Source organism: Geotrypetes seraphini, chromosome 2 (assembly GCF_902459505.1).
Source record: "Geotrypetes seraphini chromosome 2, aGeoSer1.1, whole genome shotgun sequence".
NCBI lineage: Eukaryota > Metazoa > Chordata > Amphibia > Gymnophiona > Dermophiidae > Geotrypetes > Geotrypetes seraphini.
In genome coordinates this window covers 94,388,229-94,402,510 of record NC_047085.1, presented here as the reverse complement: position 1 = coordinate 94,402,510, position 14,282 = coordinate 94,388,229, and the positions used below count along the sequence as shown (strand labels likewise).

The 14,282-nt window shown below is 43.0% G+C and overlaps 1 long non-coding RNA gene across 1 annotated transcript in view; it reads right to left on the bottom strand.

Annotated features, from left to right (window-relative positions):
- The window catches only part of LOC117353440, a 33,952-nt gene extending 20,050 nt beyond the window's left edge, over window positions 1-13,902 (bottom strand). Inside the window, exon 1 of the long non-coding RNA XR_004537940.1 lies at window positions 13,713-13,902. This is a non-coding gene — a long non-coding RNA (uncharacterized LOC117353440). The remainder of the gene's footprint in view (window positions 1-13,712) is intronic.
- Between the last annotated feature and the right edge of the window lie 380 nt (window positions 13,903-14,282).

Sequence of the window (14,282 nt, the reverse complement as noted above, 5' to 3'; positions counted from 1 at the left end):
TGAAAGAGGTACTTCCTGAGCTTAGGGTCATCCACTAGGTATAGAAACTCCTCAGTCTTCTATAGTTCTACTTCAGTGGTTCTCAACCCTGTCCTGGGATCCCCCAGCAAGTCAGGTTTTCAAGATATCCCTAATGAATATGCAAATCTCTCTCATGCATATTCATTAGGGATATTTTAAAATCCCAACTGGCTGGGGGGTCCCCAGTACAGGACTGAGAACCACTGTTCTACTTGCTTCTTGATAGCAAAGTCAGCTGTTCTTGCTAAAGCAGCAGTAGACCTCGATGTGGTAATTAGAAAAACATGCCTGATATTGCTATGTTGACAGCAATATTCTGAGATATTCTCTAAGAACATAAGAATAGCCATACTAGGTCAGACCAATGGCCAATCAAGGTCAGTAGCCCTTTCTCACGGTGGCCAATCCAGGTCACTAGTACCTGGCCAAAACCCAAGGAGTAGCAATATTCCATGCTACCAATCCAGGGCAAGCAGTGGCTTCCCCTATGCAGGATAGGCACAGAAAGTGGTGTGAGAAGGAAGGAAACAGAATAGTCTCCAAAGCACCAGCAATTGGATACACCAGGTAATCTGTAAGAATTAGTGTATCATATAGGCTCAAATATAAACCAAGATTTTGGGGTCAAAAAAGTGATGTAAAAATGGGGGTCTTAGCTTATATTCAGGTCATTGTCCACCTGCCCCTGCCCTCCCGGACTTATTGCAGGCCTCCATTGTGCCTTCCATATAGCTTGGTGGAGTGGGCCGTGACAGGAGGGAGCCCTTCCATCTCTGTTCAGTCGACTCTGCCATTTTTTTTTTTACCTCCTTCCCACCTCCCCCTGCATACCTTTTTGAATCCCTGGTGGTCCAGCGGTGTACCAGGCGTGAGCGAGCTATCCTTGCTTCTACCCAGTACTGAGCCATTCGCTGAATGGCTTCTCTGAGTTCTCACGGAACTCGTGAAAACTTGAAGCCATTCAACGAGTGGTTCAGTACCGGACAGCAGCAAGGATAGCTCACTCATGTCTGGTATATCGCTGTGCCACAGCCTCAGCAGTCTGAGGTTTTGGGTTCAAACCCCACACTGCTCCTTGTGACCCTGGGAAAGTCACTCAATCCTCCATTGCACCAGGTATGTGGGCAATTGCCCCAAGATTGTGAGCCCACTTAGATAGATAGGGAAAATGTTTGAGTACCTGATTGTAAACTGCCTAGATAACCAGTATATAAATACCTAAATAAATAAATAAATAAAACTTAAGGCGGCCATTCAGGGAGGGGCTCAGCATGGGGCAGGAGCACAGAAAACTTACTCCTGCCCGGTACACCACTGCACCACCAGGGATTCAAAAAGGAATGTGGGGGGAGATAAAAAAAATTGACAGAGTCGGCCGGAAAAGGAGATGGGAGGAATCCCTCCTGTTCTGGCCCACCAGGCCATATGACAGACCCGGTGGAGCCTAGGAGGGAGGGAGGGGGAACAGGGTGGAGAGCCTGGCAAGGCAGGGAGGGAGGGAGGCTGAGTGAAGAGCCTTGCAGAGAGTGATGGGGCTGAGTGCAGAGCCTGGCAGGGGAGGGAGTGTATGTGTGTGTGTGGGGGGGGGGGCAGGGCACAGATCCTGGCAGGGCACATAAATATTAACCACCACCCCTCACATCTTATATTCGAGTCAATCTTTTTTCCTTCTTTTTTTGGGGGAAAAGCATGCCTCATCTTATACTCAGATCAACTTATATTTGAGTATATACAGTATATTAAGAATAAATAAATATGCAGAGAGTGATGGGGCTGAGTGCAGAGCCTGGCAGGGGAGGGAGTGTATGTGTGTGTGGGGGGGGGGCAGGGCACAGATCCTGGCAGGGCACATAAATATTAACCACCACCCCTCACATCTTATATTCGAGTCAATCTTTTTTCCTTCTTTTTTTGGGGAAAAGCATGCCTCATCTTATACTCAGTTCAACTTATATTTGAGTATATACAGTATATTAAGAATAAATAAATATACCTCCCAAAGCAGAACTTTGTGGCAATGCATTCAGAATGTTTTACATTGGTAATGACTTTCTTATTAGTATATCCTTATAAATGCTTATTAAGTATTTAGGTATTAAGTGCTCTTTTTTTTCTCTCCAGAACAATTGAGATCATTTATAGATATGAAGAAGTTAGTTTCCGGAAGTAATTAGTTGGTTAGATAATAAAGAAAGGAAACATTGGTTAATGCTAATTCCTGATTTATATTCCTGTATGGATTTCCTTATCCTAAGTTGTTCCACTCCCCCTACTTTTTGTGGTCTAATAAGGACATATGAGAAGCAATTATAACATATAATTGCTATTTCATGATTCCATTTATTTTTTTTTCTCCTTTGCTTACGATGTTCATCCATGTTTCATGAGCAAGGCTACTTGTGAAATTTTTATTTGAAATTATAAATAAAGAATTTTAAAAAAAAGAATATATATCCCATGAGGACATATTTCAAACTCACATATGTCTTAACTTCAATCCGCCTCTGATAAATGCTTTCCTCTAGGCTAGCCACTACCCCCAGCTGCAACTGCTCCCTCCCTATTCTATACCCCACAAAAACAACTACCAACCCCACCCTATGCAAGTAATCTCCCCTACTCAAACCCCAATGGGGTGGGAGGGAGGGGAATGCAAATCCCTTATGATCTTCTTCGCCTTTTACCTCCCCATACCTCACGAGAAGCGGTGCGGGACCAGGCAGGCAGCTTTGTGTGCCCTCGGCCACAAGAGAAGAGTTCTCGAAGGCAGTCACGTCCAATGAGGGAGGACACAAGAATTTAATAAAGGTACGGGTGTATGATTTTAATAGGTACGGGGGGCTGGGGGGCTGGCTGGTTGGCTGCCACTACACGTGCCTACTATTAGACATGCCCACCACTAGATGTGCCCTGTATCCTGTCCCGGCCTACTACTAGACCACCAGAGGGGAGACAGGGTACTGGGCACACCATTTGGTTCAAAACTTTTTTCTTGGTTTTTCCTCTTCTACAGATGGGTGCGTCTTATGGTCAGGTGCATCTTATACAGCGAAAAATACAGCAATTAATAGTAGTAGTAGTAGTAGCAGCAATTGCCACAAAAAGTACATTCATATCTGAAGACTGACAAATGTGAAATAATAGGGCAATTCTAAAACACAATGCCTCCATTTATACACCTCAAATATGCTCAAGTAGAAGACTATTCTATAAAGGATGAGCATGCATTCATTTATAAAATACATTTGCAACTTAGTATTAACATGCCTAATATTTAGGTGCTTGTACTTAAACCAAAGGTCTGATGAAAAAGAGGGTACTTAAGTGCATTCTGTAAGCTCTGCATGTAAGTGAGAGTCCTATCTACAGTATATTCTGCCCAGGCTGTACCCTGTGTATGCTACCTTTGCAAATATAAGCCGTGCAAGTTATTCATGTTGGTACATAATAGCACTTAGGAAGCATGTTAACATATAACATAACATAACATAACATAACCTAAACACAAAAATGTATTTATAAACCACAATACCTTGCAGATCAGTGCGGTTAAAAAAATAAGAGGACTGAGTAATTCACAGAATCATCAATTTTCTAAAAATTTAACAAATAGATAAGCTTTTAATAATTTCCTAAAATGCAAATAAGAATTAGAATTATCTAATAATCGGTGAAAGTCAACATCTCAACTAGCTTCTTGAAATGAAAGTAAACGGTGGAGATATTGTTTAAATGAGCAGCCTTTTACAGAAGGAAATGCAAATATAGTTGCAATATGCAATGAACATCTAGATCCTGTAAAAGTAAAATGGTTAAGGTAATTAGGGTCAAGCACCTACTCTAGCTCAATGACTGGTGTAACTTGTAGTCAGTTAAGTGCATAACTGATAGTATTCTATAACCTGAGCACATAGGTAATAGACACGACCCTAACTTGTCCATGCCCCTCCATTTCATGTCTCCTTGCATTTGCACACTATAGACTTTGGGCTAGATTTACTAACCTGCCTGAATCGGAACAATCTGTTTCCAATTTGGGCAGGTCTGACTGATTCACAAATCAGTCATATTCAAATGGGGGTGATCGGAGGAACGCCCCCATTTGTGAGCAGGGATCCAAATGTGAGATCCCCGCTCATGCGCAGACCCTGACAGTAGTGACAGGAGAAGCAGCATCCTGTCACTGCTGTCAAGGCTCTGCCCCGATCTCTCTTGCCTGCTCACCCTCACTCTCCTGCTCCCCCGACTCTCCTGCTTTTTGGCCCCCTTCCCCGCAGTTTGAGCCCATGGTTTAAAAACAGGGCTGCACTGCAGGGAACAGTGGCAGAGAGTAGGAGAGTTGGGGGAGCCAGAGAGAATAGTCCACCTACTGGCCCGACACCCCAGTCTGGCCCAGCCCCCCCACCCACCCCCCCCCGTACATACAATTCGGGAGCAGGAGGGGTACTCAGTCCCTCCTGCTCCATTGGCCTCATTCCTGACCAGCCCCACAATCTCACTCCCGACTGGCCCACCACAGGTTGGGACCAGCCCACCCGCACCACATACCTTTTATATTGTTGGGAGCAGAAGGGTTGCCCATTCCCTCCTGCTCCTTACGGCAAGGCTCCTCTTCAGGAGCAGGAGGGGTGCCCAGTTCCTCCTGCTCCTAGGCCTAAATCTTCAGGAGCAGAAGGAAGAGCGAAGTCCTCCTGCTCCTGCACTCCCGCCAGCCGCTGCGCAATAGCGACCTTAGCCCACACCCCCGCGTATCATCTGATACACGGGGAGGGGTGTAAGGCCTTGATTGGCTGAGGCACCTCAGGTTCCTCCCTAGGAGGAGTTCGAGGCACCTCAGCCAATCAAGGCCTTGGGCCCCTCCCAGGTGCATCAGATGATGCGCTGGGGCATGGCCTAAGGTCGCTATTGCACAGCGGCCAGTGGGGGTGCAGGAGCAGGAAGACTTTACACTTCCTCCTGCTCCTGAATATTGAGGCCTAGGAGCAGGAGGGACCGGGCACCCATCCTGCTCCCGAAGAGGAGCATTGGCCTAAGGAGCAGGAGGGACCAGGTAACCTCTTGCTCCCAACTATTTTAAAGGTACGGGGAGGGAGGTGGATGCAGGCAGGTCAGCCGACCAGGGGTGGGCCGGTCCAGGGTGGGCCGGTCCAGGGTGGGCTTCCAACCAGGGTGGATGGTCAAGGGTGCTTCCAATTTTTTGGTGCCAGGGGTGGGTGGGCCATGCCATGCCGTGCCGGTCGCGGAGAGGGAGGGTGAAGGCCATGTCAGGAGGGGGGAGGGAAAGTGTCATATTGCAGCATCGGCAATGTGAGGGGTTTTTGTTTGTTTTTTGAAGTGCTTATGGCAGGAGGGAGTTGGCATCCCTCCTGCTTGGGAGGAGTGTTTGTGTGTGGGGGGGCCACATTTTTTTAACAGGCCTGCCTGTCTTTTATTAATTTTTCTTTTATGGGGCAGATATTTTGCGTGTGTAACACATGCAAAATATCTGTGCCATGGAAAAAAAAATGAATAAAAGACAGGCAGGCCTGTCAAAAAACCTACAGACCTGTCAGGGAGAGCGAAGAAGGAATGGGAGGCTTGGGCACTTTGAGTAGAGAGTTGAGCATGGCAAAGAGACAGTGAGGGTTGGCACTGAGAGTTAGCTAAATGATTGTAGTAGTCCTGCTTGGTAAGCGAGAGAGTAGATTGGAAGGACGTGAGCCATTGTGTCCACCATCTTACTCAAAGTTTTTTGCAAGGGTGGACACAATGGCTCTGGGGGATCCTTGATAAAGCAAATTGTTGCGAAACATGTCGGATCATGTAACCCAGTAGCATGATAAGCTAAGTATACAACTTATTTGAACATTTTTAAATAGAATAATCTCAAGGAAACTTCTAAAAAGAGCACGGTGGATAAAAAAGTTTAAAAGTTTAAAAATGTTTACTTAAATAAGTGCAAAAAAATAATGTGAGCCAATGAGGAATGAAAACACCGGTATTCCCACCGATATTGAACACTACTAAGGGTAGAGGAGGTGTGCCTGAGGCCACATTTTGTTACATTTGAAATATATGAGAGTATGTTTAACAATTTGTAATTCTACAGAGGGGAACGTTGGATATTTTGGAGGTTGGGTAAAGTATTGGAGAGTTGTGTTATATGATTCCCAACCATAAATGAAACAGATTTAAATAGTGCCATCTTTAGTGTGAGTGCAGAGAGTAAGAGTCCAACACCGCCTCCATGACTATCGGGTGAGGCATGTGTGAGAAAAGGTACTCTCCATGACAAAGGGCAGCAGCTGAAGCAGAGTCTTCAGGGCAGATCTAGGTTTCAGTTAGTGCTAGAAGGTGGAGCTTTTTAGAGATAAAGAGGTCATGGATGAAGGTAAGTTTGTTGGATACAGAACGGGCGTTCCACCGGGCACATGAGAAGGGCAGGGAGGAACAAGGGAGGAGAGGAACAGAAATAAGATTTGTTAGATTGTGGTGTGATCCCCATAAGTAGACTGAGGGCTGATTGGGAGGACCGGGATTAGGATCGATGTCCCAGCAGAGAGCAAGAGGAGGAGTAGAAGGATACAAGCGAGTGTGGGAGAGGCATGGGGGCTACGCCGTGGTGGAGATGCATATAAGTAGAGTGTAGTAGCTGTAAGGCTGAGAAAAGGGCGGGGAAGAAGAGAGAGGGTGTGGTGGTAAAGCTGAAGCGTAACTGGTATAACGGTTGGAGTTTAAGTGGTTTAAGATAGGGGGAGGAGATGGGAAAGGTCAGTAGCTAACCAATTAGTACCAATAATTGGATGCTAATACATTATTGGTGCCAATTGACAATTAGAATTTACATGTGCATCTTGCTAGGTGCATTCTATAAAGATGTGCATGAGATGGGAATGGGCGGATCATGGGTATTCCAAGAATTTGTACACACTGTTATAGAATATGCCCAATCCACACCTAACTTAGCCATGGCGATTTACACCAGGTTTCAGATGATGTAAATCCTTGCATCTAAAAGTTAGGCATGGATCCTGAGGTGCTATTCTATAAATGGTGCCCGATTCAGAGTCCCATTTATAGAATAGCACTTAACGCTTTTTTTATTATTATTCAGTGTCGTAGATCTTCTACAGCTTATAAACTGTCTATCCCTTCATTTAAAGGTGTTCAGTCAAAAAGTCAAGTTTCCCATTCTTGTTCTTTTCTTTTTATTATTCTATGGAACAAATTATATATCAGCTTTAGACTATGTACTACTTAGCAAAAATATATTTTTTTTAAATGATTAAAGACTTTCCTGTTATTTTGGAATAGTTTTCTACATAGCATAGGAATAAGGACTTGTATACTGCCTTTTTGTGGCTTTGGCATTCAAAGCTGACATTCAAAGCAGTGGGCACTGGAGGATTAAGTGACTTGCCCAGGAGCAGTACTGGGATTTGATCTCACAAGCTGTGGGTGCAGAGGCAGCAGCTCTACCAGTGAGCCACACCTTCCAGCATAGTCATATAAATGTCAATGTAATATGTAAATCTTAGGGCTCCTTTCACGAAGCCGTGTTAGCGGCTTTATCACACCTTTATAGCACGCTAACCCCCGCGCTACCCGAAAAACTACCGCCTGCTCAAAAGGAGGTGGTAGCGGCTAGCGTAGCTGGCAAATTAGCGTGCGCTATTATGCACATTAAACCGCTAACGCGGCTTCATAAAAGGAGCCCTTAATGTAAACCACATTAAGCCCTTTTTCATTGGGTTGATGTGTATATAAAATGAAGGAATAGATTAGATTAGATTTTTCTGTGCCATATATAGAATTTTGTCCTAAGTGGATAATTGTGTGCTCTAGTTTATAGAATAGGGGTAAGCATGTATATTTGCTAGTATTCTAAGCATTTACATGCTCAATGCATGTGACTAGACTACAGACTTGCACCTCTGCACATGTTTCAGCAAACAGATGAATGTGATCATGTTTACAAGAGGAGTGGAAGTAGTAAAGGTGTGATGGATCCTCCTCTTGAATATGCCACATATCAAACATTTTCTATGAATATTCCCTAAATAGCATGGCTATTTGGCTGTTCCACATTATTTTCTTCCCTCCCCCTCCGTGACCTATATTAATTTGAGCAGTTCTATTCCATTGTGAATATCATCCCAGGAAGTTTACGTGGCTTCAACATTTCCTGCCACAAAATTGCCTGACTTTTATCAAAAAATAAATGGTGCATAAAAAGCACATAAAAGTTCAGTTAATAAGTCCCAATGTGTTCAGGAATATATTTCAGCTCAGAAAATGGAGCTATATTTTAGTCAGTGGAGACCTTTTAAATATGTTTCCTCAGTATTCCTTTTAGCAGGTTAATTAATTTCTTTATCATGTGTACAATTAAGCAAGGGTCTGTGAGATGTAGCATTATTCGACTGTTCAATATTTTCCCAAAATGTACCCAAGTCATCTGGCCAGGTTTAATTTTTTTACATTTACTTGAAAAGAGGCATTACCTTTCCTAATATATTATTCCATTCTTACCATTTTACCATTTTTCACAAAACATATTTTTTATATGAAAAATATCCTAGTAAATATGATTGGATTCCTCAATATTTTAAGAAAGCTTCTGTCAGTATTAATTATCCTATTTCTGGGTAAATGAAATAAACTCTAATCTTTCCTCCTAATATTCAAAGTAATTTAAGTGGGCAAGAGAGGTTCCAACCTGCTTCAATGGCTCTTGGCTACCCATCTGCAAATATTCAGTGGCAGTTAATCAAGCAGTGATACTGAATATTGACTCTGAACAGCCATTTAAAATAAGCAGGACAGGGCCTGTACAGGAGGCAGCATTGGAGAGGAGTTGGCAGATATGTAGGTGCAATATTCCATTCCTGCACCCACATAGCGAAGCAGGTGAATTTAGGACAGTTTCAGAACTGAATATTGGATGGGACACATATAAAAAAAATTCTTTGTTTGTCTTTAATCCCTCATCCTATCCACCCTTTCAAGGTCCATAGCCCACGTTCCCACAGGTCCATTATCTATCCCTAACTCAGGAGAGGCTTCCTTGGGCCTGCCTGAAGTCCTTGGTGGTTCAGTTGAGTGATGGTGGGCGGAAGAAATCCTACTTGCTCCTGCCCATAATGGCTACCTTGACAAAATGGCTGCTTTGACCTCTACAGGCAACCACACACTAAAATTGTTCTCATTTTTTCTGAAGGGGGAGTGTCAGGGAGCATTTCTGTTTTAATCAACACAGGATTACCATATGAGTTCTAAACTGCTCAGGCAGTAAATTTTATTAATGGTTGCTTCTTGACGGCAACATTAGCACTTAGCCATTAAAACAAAATAATGGAAAATCAGCCATTTTACAGCTGCAGCAAAAATGGTGTTAGCACATGAGAAAAACTCATGTAAGGGCCTACTTAAGATACTTTTTGCTGCAACATGGTAAAAGAGCCACTTAGAGCTCCTTTTACTATGCTACGTTAGCATTTTTAGTTCACGCAGGATATTACCACGCGCTACGCGGCCAGGTCAATGCTGGCGTTAAGGTCTAGCACACACGGCAATTCAACATGCACTATTCCATGCGTTAATGCCCTAACGCAGCTTAGTAAAAGGAGCCCTTAGCAATTTTCCCCATTGGGGTTAGTTCTAAAAATGAAACCAGAAAAGTATCATCTGATCCATAGTTGTGTAAAGGATTTTATCGACCCTAATCTGTGCTCAGTTAAATATGCTTCATTTGATCAGGCAGTGGCATCAGTAGCATACCGAGGGTAGGAGGTGCCCTGGGCAGTGGTGTCCCTCCTGCGTCCTCCTCTCCGCCAACACCCCTGCTCCTTCCGCACCACACTTGTACCCTCCCTTCCTACCCCATACCTCTTAAAATCTTTGCCAGTGCAAGCAGCTTCTCCAGCATTTCATTGTTTTCCAATACACTCAGACTCCTTTTACTTTCTGGGGTTCTGATTTGAGAGACTATATTTGACAGAGTTTAGTGGCTTGTACCTGCTCTGAAGAATTTGACACCTTTTTACATTGGTTGTGCAGTGTGTGGCTAGTAGTTCTAATATAGGAACCCTTTTACTAAAGGGTATTAAGGAATGGGGTAGGAATGGGTATACCACCTTTTGTAGTTATAGAACCACATTCAAAGTGATTTACATACAGGTACTCTAGTGTTTTTCCCTATCTGTCCTGATGGGCTCAAAATCTGTCTAATGTACCTGGGGCAGTGGCAGATTAGGTTTCAAGTTTCTTTTTTTTTATATACCATCTATAAAAACAAGTGTTTAAATGGTGTACAATATAAAAAGATTAAAGAGAACAATTAAAACAGGTAAATAGAAACAATATTTTATAAAATATTAAAAATACTAGACGGATTCACATTGACGTACATGGAATAAAAGGGAAGTTGGGGAGGGTAAGGTTTTTTAAAAAATACATTGAAGTAAAATTAGTAGAAAAGGAAGGTAAATGGGGAGTGGTAGACCATTAGGATGGGGATCGCTTCAGAAGAAGCATTATGATGTTTCAAGGCTTCACAATAGTTAAAGGTTTGAGAAGCGGAAGCTGGTACTAGAGAGTAAAGGCGTCTTTCAAGAGAAAAGTTTTAAGTTTGGCTTTAAATTTTTCAAGAGAGTTATCTAATCGAAGATTTAATGGGAGAGCATTCCACAGACAAAAAAAAATGGATTTGCGAGTAGTATCGTAAAACAGTTTGCGTATTGATGGTATGGAAAGTAGGCTTTGATTGTTAGATCAGAGGGCCCTGGATGATGAGTATGGAATCAAAAGTTTATCTATGAACGCCGGTTGGTTAGAGTTTTTTGTTTTAAAGGTGAGGAGGAGTATTTTATAGGTGAGGCGATGAGTAATGGGTAGCCAATGTGCTTTGTGGAGAAGAGGAGTGACATGGTCAAATTTTTTTTGCATGATAGATTAATTTGACAGCAGTGTTTTCCAATAGTTGTAAAGGGCAGATTTCTTTCTGGGTTATACCTTGATGAAGAGCATTGCAAGTGACTTGCCCAAGGTCAGAAGGAGTAGCACAGGATTTGAACCCACTACCTTGGGGTTCTGAGGCTGAAGCTCTAACCACTGCACCACACTAGCCTTTCAAATAGGGTGTAAGTATGGGAAAATAGCAGGCTATTGTAAAATGTATTAAAGCATTTTAGGAATTTTGCCTGTTTGTACATGCTAACTCAAGTGTAAGCTAATTTTTCAAACTGTTTTTGGAGGGGGACATGCCATGTGGAGAGAATGGGCACGGAAGCATTAACCAGCTAGTGTGTTATGATTAGCCATTTTAACTGGCTAACACAGAATTAACTTGAGAGGACTGCTGTGTTAAGTTTTTACAGATATCACATGCTAATGTAAATACTAGCATGCAACCTGAAATTCAAGAAATGGAAAATGACCTATAAAAGTGCTGTATTAAACCTGGACTCAGCACACAGGAAAGTCCCAAGTTAGAATGAGTTAAGTCCAGATTTCATTGCACTTTATGAGAAAGGCCCCATAGTTAGGGTTATCAGATTTTATGTCAGTAAAATCTGGACCCCCTAGACACGCCCCCAGAACCGCCCAGTTCTACCCATCCTCGCCCTGTTATACCCCAGCTTTGCCCTGACTCCACCCCCAGCCCCACCCCCACTGCCTGTTCGTCAGGAAGAAAGGCATCCACGCATGTGCGGATGTGATGTGATGTCACTGACATCACCACATTGCATCCATGCATGCGCGAATGTCCCCTCCTGATGTGATTTCTTTTCAAAATCCAGACAAAGTGCCGGGTTTTGAGAAGCTATCCAAACCCCCGGACCAGGAAAATTTCCTCTTCATCATGGCGTCCCACCTTCAAGTTTACCAAGGGCTCCCTTTAAGACTTTAGAAACCTCTGACCCCCTATTCATCTTCAAATGACATGAGAGGGATAGTTTTTTCTCCCTCTTCAAGTCTGGGCAATCTCATTCAAACTGTCCAAGCTTGCCATAGTAATAACACCCCATAAATGTTGAATCCCAGGGTGGTGTCCATAACCGTCCCTGCCTAAATTATCTGCCTGCACTGCTTCCCCTAAATCCCCGTCATCCTCTTCCTCTACCTCTGCCTGTTTTCCACCCCCTCCGTTCACCCTGTTTATCTACATCGCCTCTCTTCTTGACTACATCATCTACTACAGAAATCATTAATTTCACCTTCTACCTTTATTTATCCTCCTCTCTTTTCACGAATACCTTCTGTGCCTCCTCAATAATTCGTCCAAGAGTTTATCACTCCACCCTTCTAGTTTCTACACCTTTTTTCTAATATCAGGCCATGTTTTTATGACAAAATGCACTTTTAGTAAACATTGAGCTACTGGATCATCTGGGTTCATGCCTGAATATTTTCTCATTTGTTCCCGTAATCTCCTCTTTTTCTTGCTGCAACTCAAATGCTTTAGTGAAATTCTGGGATTTAGGAGCTGTTTCATTGATCCCTGATATTATGAGGTCCCTTAAAACTTTTATATTAGCGTGATGTTCTGCAATTTGGTTACTCCAATTAGGAACTGCATTGAGAAATGTATCCTCCCCATTGGTCCTTCCTGTCCCTCAGGATGATTATTCTGCCACTGTATCAGGGCATCTCTCCTAATCATCCCTTGTTCATCTCCCCTGAATAAAATACCCAGGATACACATCATTTCTTGCCATGTATAAAAATTGGATCCCAAGAACTTGTCAAATTGTTCAACTAACCCAATGGGATCCTCAATTAAGGATTCATATCCTTTTTGAAACTCATCACCTCTTTACTAGTTAATGGGGAGCTAATGTATCCAACTCTGCCTTCTCCTATTAGAACTTCCCTCAGCGGGAAACTCTATGCCACTCCTTCCTTTCTTTTCTTATGAGAGTACACTCCAGAGGCTAAGGGATAATTGTCCAGATCTTCCTGACACTACTGTAACTCCTTTTTTAATCTGGGAAATAGCTCTACTGTCTCTTCTGGAGTAGTTGGAGTCACAGGAGGAATCACTAGGACTTCCCGCAAATAGTGGATAGCCTCCTCCCCCTGTGCTTCCTGTGCTCTATGGCTTCTATGAAAGTTATATGATGGGGTAAAAATTGTAGAGAATCCCATGAGCAGACCCCTATTTACTTTTTTTTTCCTTCGTTTGAATAGGGAAGAATTTCACTCTACCTCCTACCCAGTAGGAAACATACTCTGCTTCCTTCTATGAATACGGCGTCTTGTGATTCACACAGGAATATTTAATTTCACAAACCCAATCTTCCTCCACATCATAATTTGGCCAGAAGATAGACAGAGGTCTAATACTCTCCTTTGTTCAGACAAAAAAAAAATAAGTGATCATCTGTTTCTTATTTTTCCCTTTAATGCAAGACATGTCTTCCCAATACTTCAACATCCTCCTTAAGGGGCTTTCTGGAGGAATGCTTCCAGGGTCTCTTCCCCTCTTCACTTTGGCTTAGATCCTGTTCTGTTCCCTCATGACACCTCAAGGACATAGCATATCTTTTGCTTCGCCTGTATTACCCGCGCCCCTCACAGGACAATGGAAATGCAAATTGGGACTCTGCACTTGCTTTGTGCCTGACACACGTCTCACTCACACAGTTGCAAGGTATTCACAGAATGTTTTCAATCACCAACGTAATACTAAACAACCTAAAAGTTCTTACCTTGGTCCTTGCACACATAGTTGCCTTGTTGTTTCCACATGTCCACTTATTTTTTTCTGCTTTATCCAAGCCTTTCTTTCAAACAGGTCTCAGGATACTGTTGGGAGCTGTGAGACCGCTGAACTCAGCGGGATGCATCTCCCTGCTGCTCAATACCGCAAGTTGCAGCCACTGATGATGTCATCCTGGATGAGACCCCAAACTGTATGGAATGAAGACAGAGCTCGTAAAGAAACTTCAAAAAGTCTTGTGATAAAGCAGAATTTTATTGTCTCTCTGGCCAGAGAGGGTATCCAAATTGCACAAAAATGGCAAAGTAGGCACACAGAGCTCAGTACATTCATTCAAGTTAATTCAAGTATTTCTTAGTCCCTCCTGCCTGCTTACTCATTGTTTAAAGCAATAGCACTTATTTATGTATTTTAGGTATTTATATATTGCCTATCAATGTTATCTAAGTCAGTGTTCTTCAACTGCTAGTCCGTGGATCAGTGCTGGTCCGCAAAAAATTTCTGCCAGTCTGTGCAGGGCTGGCGAGATCGATGAGCTGAAATTTCCTGCCGGTTCGTG